This window comes from Lepus europaeus, chromosome 16, assembly GCF_033115175.1.
Source record: "Lepus europaeus isolate LE1 chromosome 16, mLepTim1.pri, whole genome shotgun sequence".
Lineage (NCBI taxonomy): Eukaryota > Metazoa > Chordata > Mammalia > Lagomorpha > Leporidae > Lepus > Lepus europaeus.
Window position 1 is genome coordinate 49,484,158 of NC_084842.1, and position 14,465 is coordinate 49,498,622.

Below are 14,465 nucleotides of genomic sequence, written 5' to 3' on the forward strand. Positions count from 1 at the left end.
AATCACCAGGGGTAGAAAGGGACACAGCGTATTGATGAGAGGGACGCTCTGTCGGGATTTAGCAAACCCAAGTACATATGCACCAAACAACAAGACTCCAAAGTATGAACCAAAACTAAGTAGAACTACAGGGGATATAAATCAGCTACAATTATAGTTAGAGACGTCAACCCCCTTTTATCAGGAGTTGCTGGAACAACCAAACAGAAAATCAGCAGGCAAATAAAGGAGCTCAGGAACACCACCAAGCCACGCGGTGTAATCAGCGTTTCTCCAGCACTCCACCCAACAAAGCAGAATACACTTGCCTTTCACATGTCATGGAACCAAGATAGAGCATATCCTGGGCCCTAAGACAAATCTGAGAAATCGCAAGGTATTTAACAGAGTTAAAATCACACCATGTTTGTTCTCTGACCATAACACAATCAAACAAGAAATCAGCAGAAAAATAACTGAAAAATCTTAACAGACTTGGAAACTAAATGATATGCTTGTAAACAACTGCAGTTCAAAGAGGAAGTCTTGCGAAAAATAAAGATAATAAATTGGACCAAATAAAAATGAAAATACATGTAACAAAATTTAAGGGACACAGCTAAAGCAGTGCTGAGAAGGAAATTTATTAAACTAAATGCTTCTATCAGAAAATGGGAAAAGTTTCAAATCAACTATCTAAGTTTCTACCTCAAGAAACTAGAAAAATAAGAGCAAAGTAAGTTCAAAGCAAATGAAGAAATGAAATAATAAAGACAATGGCAAACATCAACGAAATTGAAAATAGAAAAATAATAGAGAAAAATCAATGAAGCAAAAAGCTGGCTCTTGGAAAAGATCAGTAAAATTAATAAAATTCCAGGAAAACTGAAATATAAAAAGAGACAGAAGACATAAATTACAAAAATTAAGGATGAAATGGGATATTACTGCAGAAACTACAGACATCGAAGGATAATAAAAAAGGTGCTGTGACAAACTCGACAACATAAGTTTGACAATTAAGGTGAAACAGAGCAATTTCTTAAAAGTACAAACTACCACAACTCACACGATATGAAAAAGACCAGCAGATAATGGCTCTGTAACCCTTAAGAAAAGTGAACTTGTCATTAAAACTCCCAAAAAAGAAATGTCCAGACCCACATGATTTCAGTGCAGAGTTCCACCAAATCTTTAAAGAAGAAATAATACCAATTCCACACAGTCTGTTCCCGAAAATACCAACAGGGGTAACATTTCCCAGTGCACTTTATGAAGCCAGTATTTCCCCTGATGCCAAACAAGACTGATAACAAAAAAGGACACTGCAGCCCAGCATCCCTCATTCATCCAAAGAAAAACCTTTTCAAAATGGTAGTAAGTAGCAGCGATACACCAAAGGCAGTACATACTATGATTAGCGAGATTTAGTCCAGAGACACAGAACTGGTTTGATCATTGGAAATCCATCAATGTGATGTCCCACAGTAATAGGCTAAAGAAAATAAATAATGTTATCAATTGAAACAGGAAAAAAAAAAAAAAAGCCTTTAACAAAAGTTGGCACCCTTTCATGATAAAAGCCCTCTGAAAACTGCCACAACTTGATGAAGAAATATCTGTGCCTAACATCATACTTAACAGTGAAAGGCTGAGTGCTTTCCCTGAAGATGGAGAATAAGACAAAGATTTCCACTCTCACTGGTCCTTTAAAAAAAAAAAAAAAGATTTATTTTATTTATTTGAAAGAGTTAGAGAGAGGTAGAGACAGAGAGAGAGGTCTTCCATCCACTGATTCACTCCCCGGTTGGCTGCAAAGGCCAGAGCTGCGCCTTTGAAGCCAGCTGCTTCAAAGCTCCAGGCTTCTCCTGAAGCCAGGAGCCAGGGGATTCTTCTGGGTCTCCCAGGTGGGTGCAGTGGCCCAAACACTTGGGCCATCCTCCACTGCTTTCCCAGGCCATAGCAGAGAGCTGGATTGGAAGTGGAGCAGCAGGGACTCCAACCCACTGCACCACAGCGCCAGCCCCCATCTCACTAGTTCTACTCAATATAGAACTAGAAGTGCAAGCTAGAACTTGAATCTAAAAAAAATAAAAATAAAAAGAATGCAAATCATAAAGAAAGAAATAAAACTGTGTTTATTTGGACATAACATGATCATCTACAAAAAACAACACTCCAAGAATTGATAAAGGAGATCAATAAGGTCTCAGGAAATAAGATCAACAAGCAAAAATAGATTTTTTGGGAATTCTATATATTAGCAATGAACATGTGAAAACTGAAATTTAATGTGTAATATTTATAACTGCTCAAAATTATTTCCTTCAATGTAAATCTAGCAAAGGGTGAATGGGACTTATAGAGTATACTTAGTTATCAAACACTAATGAAAGAAATTAGGGAAGATTTAGAGAAATGGAGAGGTATGTCATGTTCATGGATTGGAAGACTCAATATCCAAAGATGTCAGTTCTCCCCAAATTGATACATAGATGTGATCTCAGCAGGATTTTTTTTGCAGGTGCAGATAAGATTTTTTTTTAAGATTTATTTACTTACTTATTTTATTTGAAAGGCAGAGTGACAGGTGGGGAGAGAAACAGAGAAAGAAAGACCTTCCATGTGTTGGGTGACAGCCAGGCTGAATTCATGAGCCAGGAACTCCATCCAGGTCTCCCACACGGCTGGCAGGGACCCGAGTACTGAGACCATCATCTGCTGCTTTTCAAGTGCCTTAGCGGAGAACTATCAGAAGCAGACCTGGTCCCAGATCCTCCCTTATGGGATGCAGGCGTCCCGAGCAGTGCCTTAAGCCACTGTGCCACAATCCATGCTCTGACACAGAAGAGATTATTCTAAAATTTGTGTTGAAAGGCAAAAGAACTGGCCGGCGCCGTGGCTTAACAGGCTAATCCTCCGCCTTGCGGCGCCGGCACACCGGGTTCTAGTCCCGGTTAGGGCGCCGGATTCTATCCCGGTTGCCCCTCTTCCAGGCCAGCTCTCTGCTATGGCCCGGGAAGGCAGTGGAGGCTGGCCCAAGTGCTTGGGCCCTGCACCCGCATGGGAGACCAGGAGAAGCACCTGGCTCCTGGCTTCGGATCAGCGCGATGCGCCGGCCGCAGCGGCCATTGGAGGGTGAACCAACGGCAAAAAGGAAGACCTTCCTCTCTGTCTCTCTCTCTCACTATCCACTCTGCCAGAAAAAAAAAAAAAAAAAAAAAAAAGCAAAAGAACTAAACTAACCACGACAATTTTGAAAAGAAGAATAAAGTAGGGGTCTGGTACTGTGACCTAGTGGGTAAAGTCACTGCCTGCAGTGCAGGCATCCCATATGGGCACTTGTTCGGGTCCCAGCTGCTCCACTTCCAATCCCGCTCTCTGCTATGCAGAAGATGGCCCAAGTCCTTGGTCCCCTGCACCTGCGTGGGAGACCCAGAAGAAGCTCCTGGCTCCTGGCTTTAGATTGGCACAGCTCCGGCTATGGCGGCCAAATGGGGAGTGAACCAGTGGATGGAAGACCTCTCTCTATCTGCCTCTCCTTCTCTCTGTGTCACTCTGACTTTAAAATAAATCTTTTTAAAAAAAAAAGAATAAATTAAGATTGTATGGCTTTGGTGATAAGGCCTGCGCCACACTGATAGACACATTGGTACAGCGTATCCTATACTACACTTATTTGTATGAGTCAATCAGTCAACAGAATTATGGATTATTCTGTGTGGGTGGCCCTGTGTTAGTCAGTACTCTTTCAGTTGAAAATGTCCCAAAAAAGCCCTCAAATTAGCTTAACAAAAGCACAGTTGAATCTAGATGTTTGAACGTTTCAGCAGACTCCCTGAAGACACATACCCCACTGAATGTGAGAGCCCAATAGACAGATGACATTTTCATGATTGTTCTAGGCTGACAAATTGCAGGAAAATTATAATTGGATTTTCAAATTGGTCAAATTTGGGGAATTTGTTGCACCTCAGCCACAGGGAATGGATATCCCACAGAAACGAGGATCCTGCAGTCACAGAAGAGATGGGAGGGGCCGTGTGCTTTCACTGGCCCTCCAAATAAATCCCTTCCACCCTTGAAGAGAAAATTGTCAGCCCATCCCCCACGCCTGCTGAGGATCTGAGGTTCTAAGGGGAGATAGGAGATTGCAGATATGCACCAACTGAACCTTGGGGCTGATCTGAGTAGGATGAGGTAAAGGGTTGCTACTGAGTTCTGGAACTGAGATCCCAAGGCACAGAGGGCTTGGGCTCAGATGAACCTGGTGCAGGGAGACATCCAGAAGCCAATTCAACGCAAGGAAAGTATGAAAACTATTTGTACCATCAAACACACAGAGTTGATGGGCGGATCCAATGAGATAACAGCTGCGAATGCTTTGTAAACTGCAAACTTCACTGCCGCACAGGTAGTTGTTGGTATCACTTAGCAAAGAGTTAAGCAAGGGAGGGCACCGAGGCACAGCTGGTTAAGTCACCAGCATCCCCTATGAGAAAGCCCATTGGCGCCCACCCCTCGGCTTCTGATCCAGCAACCTGCTCATGTGCCTCGGAGAGAACAGGTGATGCGCCAAGCACGTGGGTTCCCGTCACCCATGTGGGAGACCCAGATGGAGTTCTTGGCTCCTGGCTTCACACTGGCCCAGGCTTGACTGTTGCAGGCATTTGTGGAGTAAACCAATAGATGAAAGCTGGCTGTCTCTTTCTTGCTCACTCTCTGACTCTCTCTCTTCTTCTTTGTCTGTCCCTCTGCCTTTCAACTAAGTAAATAAATCTTAGGGGGAAAAAAAAAAAACAGTGCATGCAAACCATCCCAAACTTGAAGAATGCTGTGATAAGGAGGGCAGAGTCAGCCTGCACAGCAAGAATAACGTAAGATCTGAATTCAAGGGCTCTCCTGTAGGTGACAGGATAAGAGAGAACACACACACAGGGCCCTCAGCGCAGGGTCTGGTACCTGGGGGGTCCCACAAATGGCTGCCTTTAACAACGACAGCCCCGTTCACCAATGCTGATGTGAAAAAGCAGGAAGGCATGAGTGTGGCTCAGGGGTGTTATCTGCCCACAACCACCCCAGTGTGGAGTTGGGCTGACAAAACTCTGAGGCCCGCTCCAGGCAGCTTGCCTGGGATTTTACATAAGAAACTTTCAGTACATGGCTACCACGTCCAATCACATCGCAGCTCTGGGATGAAAATAGGCTGGATCGAGACACTGAGGAGAGCTGCAAAGCCCTGTAATATACTAAAAAACACTGAAGTCTACATATCCAAAGGGAGAGTGTTACATCATGTGAGTTATTTACCCGTTTAAAACAGACAAACAATAACAAAAGACAAACCACTGCAGCCCAGCAGAATGGAGCCGAGAGTGGAGGTCAGAACAGGGCAGAAGTGTGTTAAGTGAGTTCAATGTGGCCCTGGGTGCTGATTGTTTTCAAATTACTCACCTCTGCCCAGAGACCTGGGGTAATTCTAGAGTCCGGGTGCAAATAAAGTGTCATCCAGGCAGGAGTTAGTCCTAATCCCGGGAGACAGCCCAGCAACAATGAGAGGAGTTGTCCTAGCCCGTGTGGTCATGGCCACTAGGCCTTGCCAGGAGGCTGTTCCCTTGGGTGCAGGCCGGCACAGGAGGGCCAGAACAGGATCACTGGGCTGAGTGCAGGCGCCACTGATTGCTCGCAGCTGATAAGAGTAATTGCAGTAGTAGAAATAGTTCATTATTTTTTAGCATCAGGCATCACACTAAGAGATTCCCATGGTCATCTCATTTAAACTTGTCAGGAATCCTGTAAGAATTATTACAACCATTTTACAGATTTAAAAACTGAGGCTTAAAGCTGTTCATTAATTTGCTCACACCAGAGGGAGAAATACAATTTCCAGAGACTGTCTCTTAACCACCTGCTCGATGACAAATACCCTAAAGAAAGGGCAGCCCTCGGAAGAGAAGTCAGAATTCAAGAGCTGTTTGCTGAGGCAGAAGGGCAGGTGATAAAGAGACTGTCATCCTCTACTTTCTGCAGTACTTTTAATCTTAGCAATGAATATGTGACCTTTCATAGGAAAAGCTAATATAAAGTGTGTGCCTGGGGCTTGCGCTGTGGCATAGCAGGTAAGGCCACCATCTGCATAGCAGGTGTCCCATATGGGCACTGGTTCAAGTCCCGGCTACTCCACTTCCAATCCAGCTCCCTGCTAATGCACCTGGGAAAGCAGCAGCAGATGGCCCAAGTGCTTGGGCCCCTGACACCCACAAGGGAGACCTGGAAAAGGCTCCTGGCTCTTAGCTTTGGTCTGGCCCAAAGTCTCTGGCACGCTCTCTCTCTCTCTCTCTCTCTAATTCTGCCTTTCAGACAGAGAGGAAAACAGACAGCTGTTCCTTAAACAGTTTCTCTGGGACTCTCCTGTCATGGATTCTGAGTGGTGTTTGGAGTTCAGGATGTTAGTTACATCATCACCATCATTTCCCAGATGAACACAGGAGCACAAGAGAAACACAGGAGTAGCTGGCACCTTCATTCACTCTGAACCCCCCTCATGAACCCACCCTCCACCACTCTGGGCAATGAGGGGCCGCAGACTCCAGTTTTGCCCATGGGGAAGACTCATGCTGGCCAGGGCTGGCTCAACAGAGCTTTGAGATGGTGGAATCTTGGATTCCCCCAAATATATAAAGCTTCTGGAAAGTTTAAAACCACAGGGAACAAAAATAGGTTTTCTTCTACCTCACAAAAAGATTCAGAATTATAGAGAGAAATGAAAATACAGAAGTTTCATCAACATTCCAACGATCACTTTTATTTTGTAAATTTTGAAACACAAGCTGTGTTCTCTATGAGTTGCATTTTTTCCCCCTGGAGGCTGGTGGCCCTGACACCGTGAAGTCCCTGGACTCTGTGGACATATATAGAGGACTAAGGCAAAAATATGCCAGGTGCAAGCAAACACAGGTGCTCTTGTTACTGCACCATGATACAGGAATCTTCCACCCCAGTCTTTTTTTTTTTTTTTTTTTTTTTTGACAGGCAGAGTTAGACAGTGAGAGAGAGACAGAGAGAAAGGTCTTCCTTCCATTGGTTCGCCTCCCAAATGGCCTCTACAGCCAGCTCGCTATGCCGATCCGAAGCCAGGAGCCAGGTGCTTCCTCCTGGTCTCTCATGTGGGTGCAGGGCCCAAGGACCTGGACCATCCTCCACTGCCTTCCTGGGCCACAGCAGTGAGCTGAACTGGAAGAGGAGCAACCGGGACAGAGTCCAGCACCCCAGGCCAGCGCCGTGGCTTAACAGGCTAATCCTCCGCCTTGCGGCGCTGGCACACCGGGTTCTAGTCCCAGTCGGGGCGCCGGATTCTATCCCGGTTGCCCCTCTTCCAGGCCAGCGCCACAGGCAGAGGATTAGCCTATTGAGTGCGGTGCTGGCCTTTTAACACAAGGGTTAACTCTGCTCCCAGGCGGTCCTCAAGGAACTCCACGCTTCACCTTTCTCTTACTGAAAAACAATTTTCTTTTTAAAAAGTTTTGAGCAGACAGGGCAATATGCCCCAATCTTATTACCTATTTTAAAGAGTTGTTTTATTTATTTGACAGGCAGAGTGACAGAGAGAGAAGGAGGAGAGAGGAGAAGGAGGGAGAGATACAGAGATCTTCCATCTGCTGATTTGCTCGCCCAAATGACCATAGTGGCTGGGGCTGCGCCAGGCCAAAGCAGGGAGCCAGGAACTCTATTTGGTTCTCCCACGTGGGTGGCAGGGACTCAAGCACTTGGGCCATCTTCTGCTGCCTTCCCAAGCACACTAGCAGGGAGCTGGATCAGAAGCCAAGCAGCCGGGACTCCAACCAGTGCTTCAGTCTGGATGCCAGAGTCACAGGCAGTGGCTGTGCTGTAACAATGGCTCCAATCTGCCCGATTATAAGTGGATTAGTTGGTGTCACTGCTTTGTTATTTGCTATTTAGACAAGAGGATAAAGACCTCCTACCTAAAATTTAGGCCAAAAATCCAGTAGAAAACACTGGAAGTTACTCAGAAAACTAAACATAAAACAGTCCATATGATCCAACAATTTAACTTCTGGGGGGCTACCCCCTCAAAAATATTGAAAGGAACTAGAACAGATATTTGTACACCAATGTCCATAGCAGGATTCTCAATAGCCAATAGGTAGAAAAAAATCCAGTATCCACCAATAGATGGATGGATACACACAATGAGGTCTATACATACAATGGAATATTATTGAGCTATAAAAAGTGAAAATTCTGACACATACACAGCATGGATAAGCGCTGAGGACATTATGCTGAGTGAAATAAGCCATTCACAAGAGACAAACAGTGTGTGATGCCCCTTAGAGGAGCCCCAGAGGGCTCACATTCGCAGAGACAGAGAGCAGGCTGGAGGGTGCCAGGCGCTGGGGAGCTGGGGAGTGGGGAGTCAGCACCTAACAGGTGCAGAGTTTCTGTTGCGGAATATCAGAAAGTTCTGGCTATGAATGGCGTGGAGGCGGCGTAACAATGTGCGTGTACTCAACGCCACTGAGCGCTGCACTTGCATTTTGTGTTACATGCATTTTACAGCAACCAGCACAATAATAATCACTCCTTCAGAAGAACCTGCTCACAAAAAGGCTCTCCCCTGGTGGAGACAGTGAGGCCCCTCAGGACCAAGGCCTGGCCCCAGCTTCGCCTCTGTGCCGTGTGCTGTTCAGCTCACTCTTAAGGAATTTTAATGATCTGACACGACAGGGAGTTTTACACTAACATCTTCCCGTGGCATAGTTTCTACAAGTCATTTGGCAGGGAAAGAGTGTAAAGATAGATAACCACAATGGACACCTTATACATCACTTACAAAAATGTTCGTAACTAAAAATCCTTGGAAGGGAGAAAGCATGCATGTGTCTCTTGTGTTTCCCCCTTGTCTCCGGGGCCTTCTCTCCAGTTTTTTTCCCACCATCCATTTGCTCTCTGACATCTGGCAGTTCACTTACCTTTTGTGTTTCACATTCTTGCTCTACATTTGGAAAGGGATATATGAACTTGTCTGCTCTCGGCTTACCTTGCAGGAATTGTTGTCAGCATCCCAGGAGACTAGGAACAAGGAGCTCTGTTAAAATGCAGAGACCTAGTGTACATTGCTATTATTAAGAACTGCCTTTGGGGCCTGCACTGTGGCTCAACAGGCTAATCCTCCACCTTGCCGCGCCAGCACACCGGGTTCTAGTCCCGGTTGGGGCGCCGGATTCTGTCCCGGTTGCCCCTCTTCCAGGCCAGCTCTCTGCTATGGCCCGGGAGTGCAGTGGAGGATGGCCCAAGTCCTTGGGCCCTGCACCCCATGGGAGACCAGGAGAAGCACCTGGCTCCTGGCATCGGATCAGCACAATGCGCCGGCTGCAGCACGCCGGCCGTGGCGGCCATTGGAGGGTGAACCAACGGCAAAAGGAAGACCTTTCTATCTCTCTCTCTCACTCACTGTCCACTCTGCCTGTCAAAAGAAAAAAAAAAGAATTGCCTTTGGGAGATACTGACTCTGTAAAGGACACCTACCCTAAATAAAGCCTGGCATGACAGGAGAGAATTCCAGAGTACGTCTCTGTTGCCTGGTTCCCCAAATCACACCACTGCCACCATGCCCGTGCCTTTCTGTGTGCAGCAAGCTGTAGTGGCTGGCAGAGCTGCACATTCCTGGCACACAGAGAATGAGGACCTCATCACCAGAAGCATTCAAAAAGAAAGTAGGAGACTCCTGCTTTGGGCCAGAGATTAAAACTCTGAGGTTTCTCCCACTTCTAAAAATCCATTGGTCTCTTTATTGCTGGATTGAGGACCAATTGATCTGGGGCCTGTGTTGTGGCATAGCAGGTAAAGCTGCCACCTGGTATGCCAGCATCCTTTATGGGCACCAGTTCGAGTCCTGGCTGCACAACTTCTGATCCAGCTCCCTATTAATGGCCTGGGAAAAGCAGTGGAGGACAGCCCAAGTCCTTGGGCCCCTGCCGCCCAAGTGAGAAACCCTGAAGTGGCTCCTGGCTCCTGGCTTCAGCTCGACCTAGCCCCACCCATTGCAGTCATGTCTCTCTCTCTCTCTCTCTCTCTCTCTCTCTCTGTAACTCTGCCTATCAAATTAAATATTTTTTAAAAAATTTTTACAAAAAAAACACCTCTGTTATTTTTTGTTGTATACTAGGGGAGGACTTAACAGGGTTGTTATTATTTGTACCTCACACTCTCAGAGGGTGGTTGCATGACACAGCAAAGGCTGCAAAGTGTCCTCCCCAAGCAATCGGAAGGCAGCCTCAGTGGCTGAGAGAGAGGCTAGGCAGGGAAGAAGCCCACACTGTGACCAGGGCTTCCCCCTCCCCCCAAAGGATCATTCCTCAGGCTTGTTTTTCATGCATCTCGTGTCCTTCCGAGTGACCTTCCAGAAGCATCTCTGGAACCTTGTGAACACTGACTTAAAAAAAAAGTCTCCAGCCAGGGCCTCAGTCCCTAGCAGGGTTTCCTTCTGCTTCTACAAATAACCAAAAAAAAAAAAAAAAAAAAAAAAAAGGCTTGCTGAATTAATGAACCACTTCTCTTATCTATTCTTCCTGTTATCTAATTTCGAGAGGAAAGCTGGGAGCTCCAGGGAGCTGAGAGACGAAGCTCACAGCGTCTCCCTCCCACCCGACTGAGAACAGTCTGGAATCCCTGGGCCGAGGGGCGGAGGCTGGCCCTGAGAGTCTGCCTCCCACCAGGCCTGGAGGAGCCACGGGGACACCGCTCCCACCACTGGTGAGTCCCCTCCTGGTCTTCCTGGCGGCCCCTCTGCCAGGGGAGGCCAGGAGCAGCGGCGGGGCTGGGGGAACGGGAGGCCGAGGGGAGCGCGCTGACTCCCCGCTGGTGGGGAGAGGGAAAGGCCTGGCCAGGGTGCCACTGACCGCTGGCGGCTGGCTGGCGGCTGGCTGACAGAAGCAAGGACACCCTGCAGGCCAGCCACACAGCCAGGGCTTCCTGCCCGCACGGTCTTCCCCTGCTCCATCCTCCCTCTTTTTCCCTCTTACAGTGAGGAGGTGTTTTAATTTCTTAATTTCTGGGCTCAGCCTCCCACTCCAACAGTCAGAAATGGATGATCAGTCTTCAAGAAAAAATGGAAATAAACAGCACACCAGAGACCCAATGGGCCAGGGCAGGTGTCTCCACCCCTCGGCTTTTAGTCCCGGCACTGCCAGTCACCCTGATTTCTCCTGGGTCCCCTTAAGAGACTCCCCTGGAAAGCTCAGGTGAACCCTTCCTGATCCACATCAGCGCTAGCCCTGTGTAATTTCCGGGTCTGGAAGCCTCCATGGTGTTTCTGGTTGGCCTTGTTACTGGACCTCTTAGCCTTCAGGCCAGTTAAATTCTGTTTATTCCGGTGCCAGACTGGTGATGGGAAGAAGGGGGTGGAGGTGGGACTCAGGTGTCCCACAATTGGCGCATTTTTCCTCCCAGAGCCCACTGTGCGTTTTTGCAAGAGTTTGGTTGCAGACAATGGCAAGCCTTTGCGTTTTCATGCAAGGCAAGCATCCCTCTGCCTCCTATGAAGCTGAAGCTCAGGCAAATGGACTGTGGATCCTATTTGTAGCTGAGCAAGGGCTGCCATCAGAAGAGAAGGAAGAAGACAAGCTGAGGTGGGCTGGGTGGGGGGACAGCTTTGAGAAGACATGGTGGAAGATGAGGAGCTGGCTCCCCGTGCAGCGCTGCCTGACGACTGAGGCTCTCCTGCCATTGCAACCTCCCAGTTTCTCCCAGCCCCCCAACTGCCCAAAGGCTGAAAGCTGACAGTGAGCTGAGGAGGGCTGGCCTTGGGTAGGGTCTGGTATACAGGCTCAGTCCCGGGACACCTAGCTATCCACAGTCGCTTTCCCTTCGGGTGTCTCCCTCTCCAGAGGGCCGAATTCAAAAATGTCTCCAGAAGTCCACTCATTTTTTTTCCTTCTATTTCCCCTGCCCAACTTCCTGGCTTTCTTAGCCCTGGTAATTTTTCCTGCAGAGCAGGTAGTCTCCCTACACTTGCATTCTCCAAAATTAAGGGGGGGATTGGAAGATTTTTAGCTGGGAAAGTCAGGGACATGCCGACTGGAATGGAGGGAAAAATCTTACTGCTAACATCCTATGGTGGGCCATCGCAAACTGTTTTATTAAATGTAGCAGTAGTGGCAAATGTTAGGCGTCTGCTTAGCTTTATTTTCACAAATCAGCCTAGAGTCGAGGATATTTGAAGTCCCGCAGTATGAACTTTATTACATGGCCACGAATTTTCTCTGTTTTTTAACAATCTGTCCCTGAAGGCAATTGGCAATTTCGCACTCTCGGGGGTTCACTGGGGGGGGGGGGGGGGGGGGGGGCTTGCAGTCCGTTTTGTGCGGCGAATATTGAGGAAATGGTCCTAAACTGCTCTTTGTCCCTGTTCTGTTTCTCAAGCCCAATAAAATATCCATTTCAAATGGCTTTCTAATGCCTTGTTATATCTGCCAAGTGATTTACAGGACGGAAAATCACAGCGTGCATGTGTGAAGTCCAAGGATGTCTGAGGGCTGGACTCGGGGCCGGGGCGGCGCGGAGAAGGGGGAAATCCGAGCCACCCACCCCCGAGTGTCTAAACACAGCCCAAGGAGAGCTCCGGGAGGGGGCTACTGGGCTACTTCCACCTGCGTGATCCAGAACCGCGGTGGCTCTCCACGGCCGCGCGAACCCAGGGTCTCGGCTCAGAGCCGGGTTCGCGGAAAGGAGGCGGGGGCTGGGGGGAGTCTCCAAGAAAGCTGGAGAGGGGCTCCTGCCGCGCCACTGGGGAGGGCCGCTGCGCCGCGGGACGCCCCAGCCCCGCCTGATAACGCCCGAAGCCAAGCTAAGGTCAATAAACCTGGAGGCGTCAGGCTCCGGCCCAGGGGCGGGCGGCCCCGGGGCCGGCGGGGAGCCGGCCGCGCTGCGGGCTGTCGGCAGAATGAAAGGGCACCGGCGACGGCTGGGTCCGAATACCGACCCAGCCCGGGACCCGAGTGCCGGAGCCCAGGGGCGAGCAGCCCTAACCCGCCCGGAGTTTGGAGACCCGGAGGGAAATGGACGTTTTAAAGGGGCGAGGGTGGGGTTGGAAATGGAGACTCAAAAGCGACTCCTTCCCTTCAAAGAGGCAGATCTCTGGGCCCAGGACGAGGAGCAGGGAGGAGGGGGCTCTGTTTTTGTTTAACCGTCCTTGTCCCCTCTCCTCCGCTGCGCCCCGCGGCTAGCGAACTCCCCTGGCTTCGGGGTGCTGGGTGTTCCTCCCGCTGCCCGCATGAGGAGAAGGAAGAGACAGCGGGACAAGTTCATCCGTCCCTTGTCGCGCCGCCGGGGCCTCCCAGGGGACCTAGAGACCCTTGCTGCACGATCCCCCGAGGGAGCGCAGCCGGCGGGGGAGACCGGCAGCCGGGCCCGGGAACGGCGGCGCCTCCGCGTCGGATGCTCCGCGGCAGCCGCACGGCCGAGCCGTCGGGGCAAAGCCCAAGCGGCAGGCTCCAGGGTCGGCGCTGACCCGGCGACTGCTCGCTCTGGAGCCCGCGGGCAGATCTTGGCCTGTGAATTACGAGGCCCCTCCGAGGCGTTGCCACCTTCCCGCGTTCTTCCTCCCTCCCCGTCTCCTCCTGCCCCAGAGGCCGTGGACCTCCCTCGCCGTCCCCCAGATCCGCTCCCGACGAGGCCGAAGCTTGGCTGGCTTTGAACCGGTCTGGTGCCTGGCGGGCCGGTGTCGCGGCCGCGTTCTGCAGGGTCGCGGTTCTAAGTGGAACTGCGCTCCGGAAGCGCGGGTCTGGGGACTCAGACAACCCAGGCCGTAGGCAGCAGGGAGTGAGCCGCGGTTCCGCGCAGGACCTCCGGCCTGGGCATGGCGCGGGTCGGAACGCGTCTTGGGTCGCCCTTTCTGCGGGAGAGCCCTGTGGGAGCGCAGGGATGGCCGGAAGCCGCGAGAAGGAGGGCAGAGCGGCCGCCCGAGGCCGGAGAGCCCCTCTCCACGTGCCAGGGGACCGCTCGCCCCCACACCTGCCTCCACTCCCTGCGCGGCGGCGAGGCACGGAGCCAATTCCCGGCATAGGTCGAGGCTCACGGGTGTTTCACCGAAACGGTTATTGCATCCCCCGCCTCGGGCCATGGTTCAGCTCAGTGTCCCCCCTCCGCAGCGAGCCCCACACCCCGGCCACAAAGCGGGGGTCCCATCCTTTCTTTTTCCTGCCGGCTTGGGAGCGATGCTGACTGGCGTGAATGGCAACCAGGCTCGCAGGGTCAGCGGCCACGCACACCTGGCCCCAGCAGCCTCCTTCCCTGAGCTTGGTTGGAAGACCCTGCATTTCCGGCGCCGTCTCGCTGCGGGAGGTGCGGGCCCTGGAGGGAGAGGTGGGATGCGGTCTCCCCAGGAGCCCGCGGGTTCCCAGGCTGCGCTCTTCATCCTCATCTCGCGCCTCGAGCCCCGCACTGGACGAATCTCCAGCACGCAT

General features: G+C 50.4%; 1 protein-coding gene across 1 annotated transcript in view; it reads left to right on the top strand.

Annotated features, from left to right (window-relative positions):
- The first annotated feature begins 10,671 nt into the window (after positions 1-10,671).
- The window catches only part of GATA4 (GATA binding protein 4), a 77,752-nt gene continuing 73,958 nt past the window's right edge, over positions 10,672-14,465 (top strand). Inside the window, exon 1 of the mRNA XM_062212852.1 lies at positions 10,672-10,755. The gene's annotated coding sequence lies outside the window, so the exon portion shown is untranslated. The remainder of the gene's footprint in view (positions 10,756-14,465) is intronic.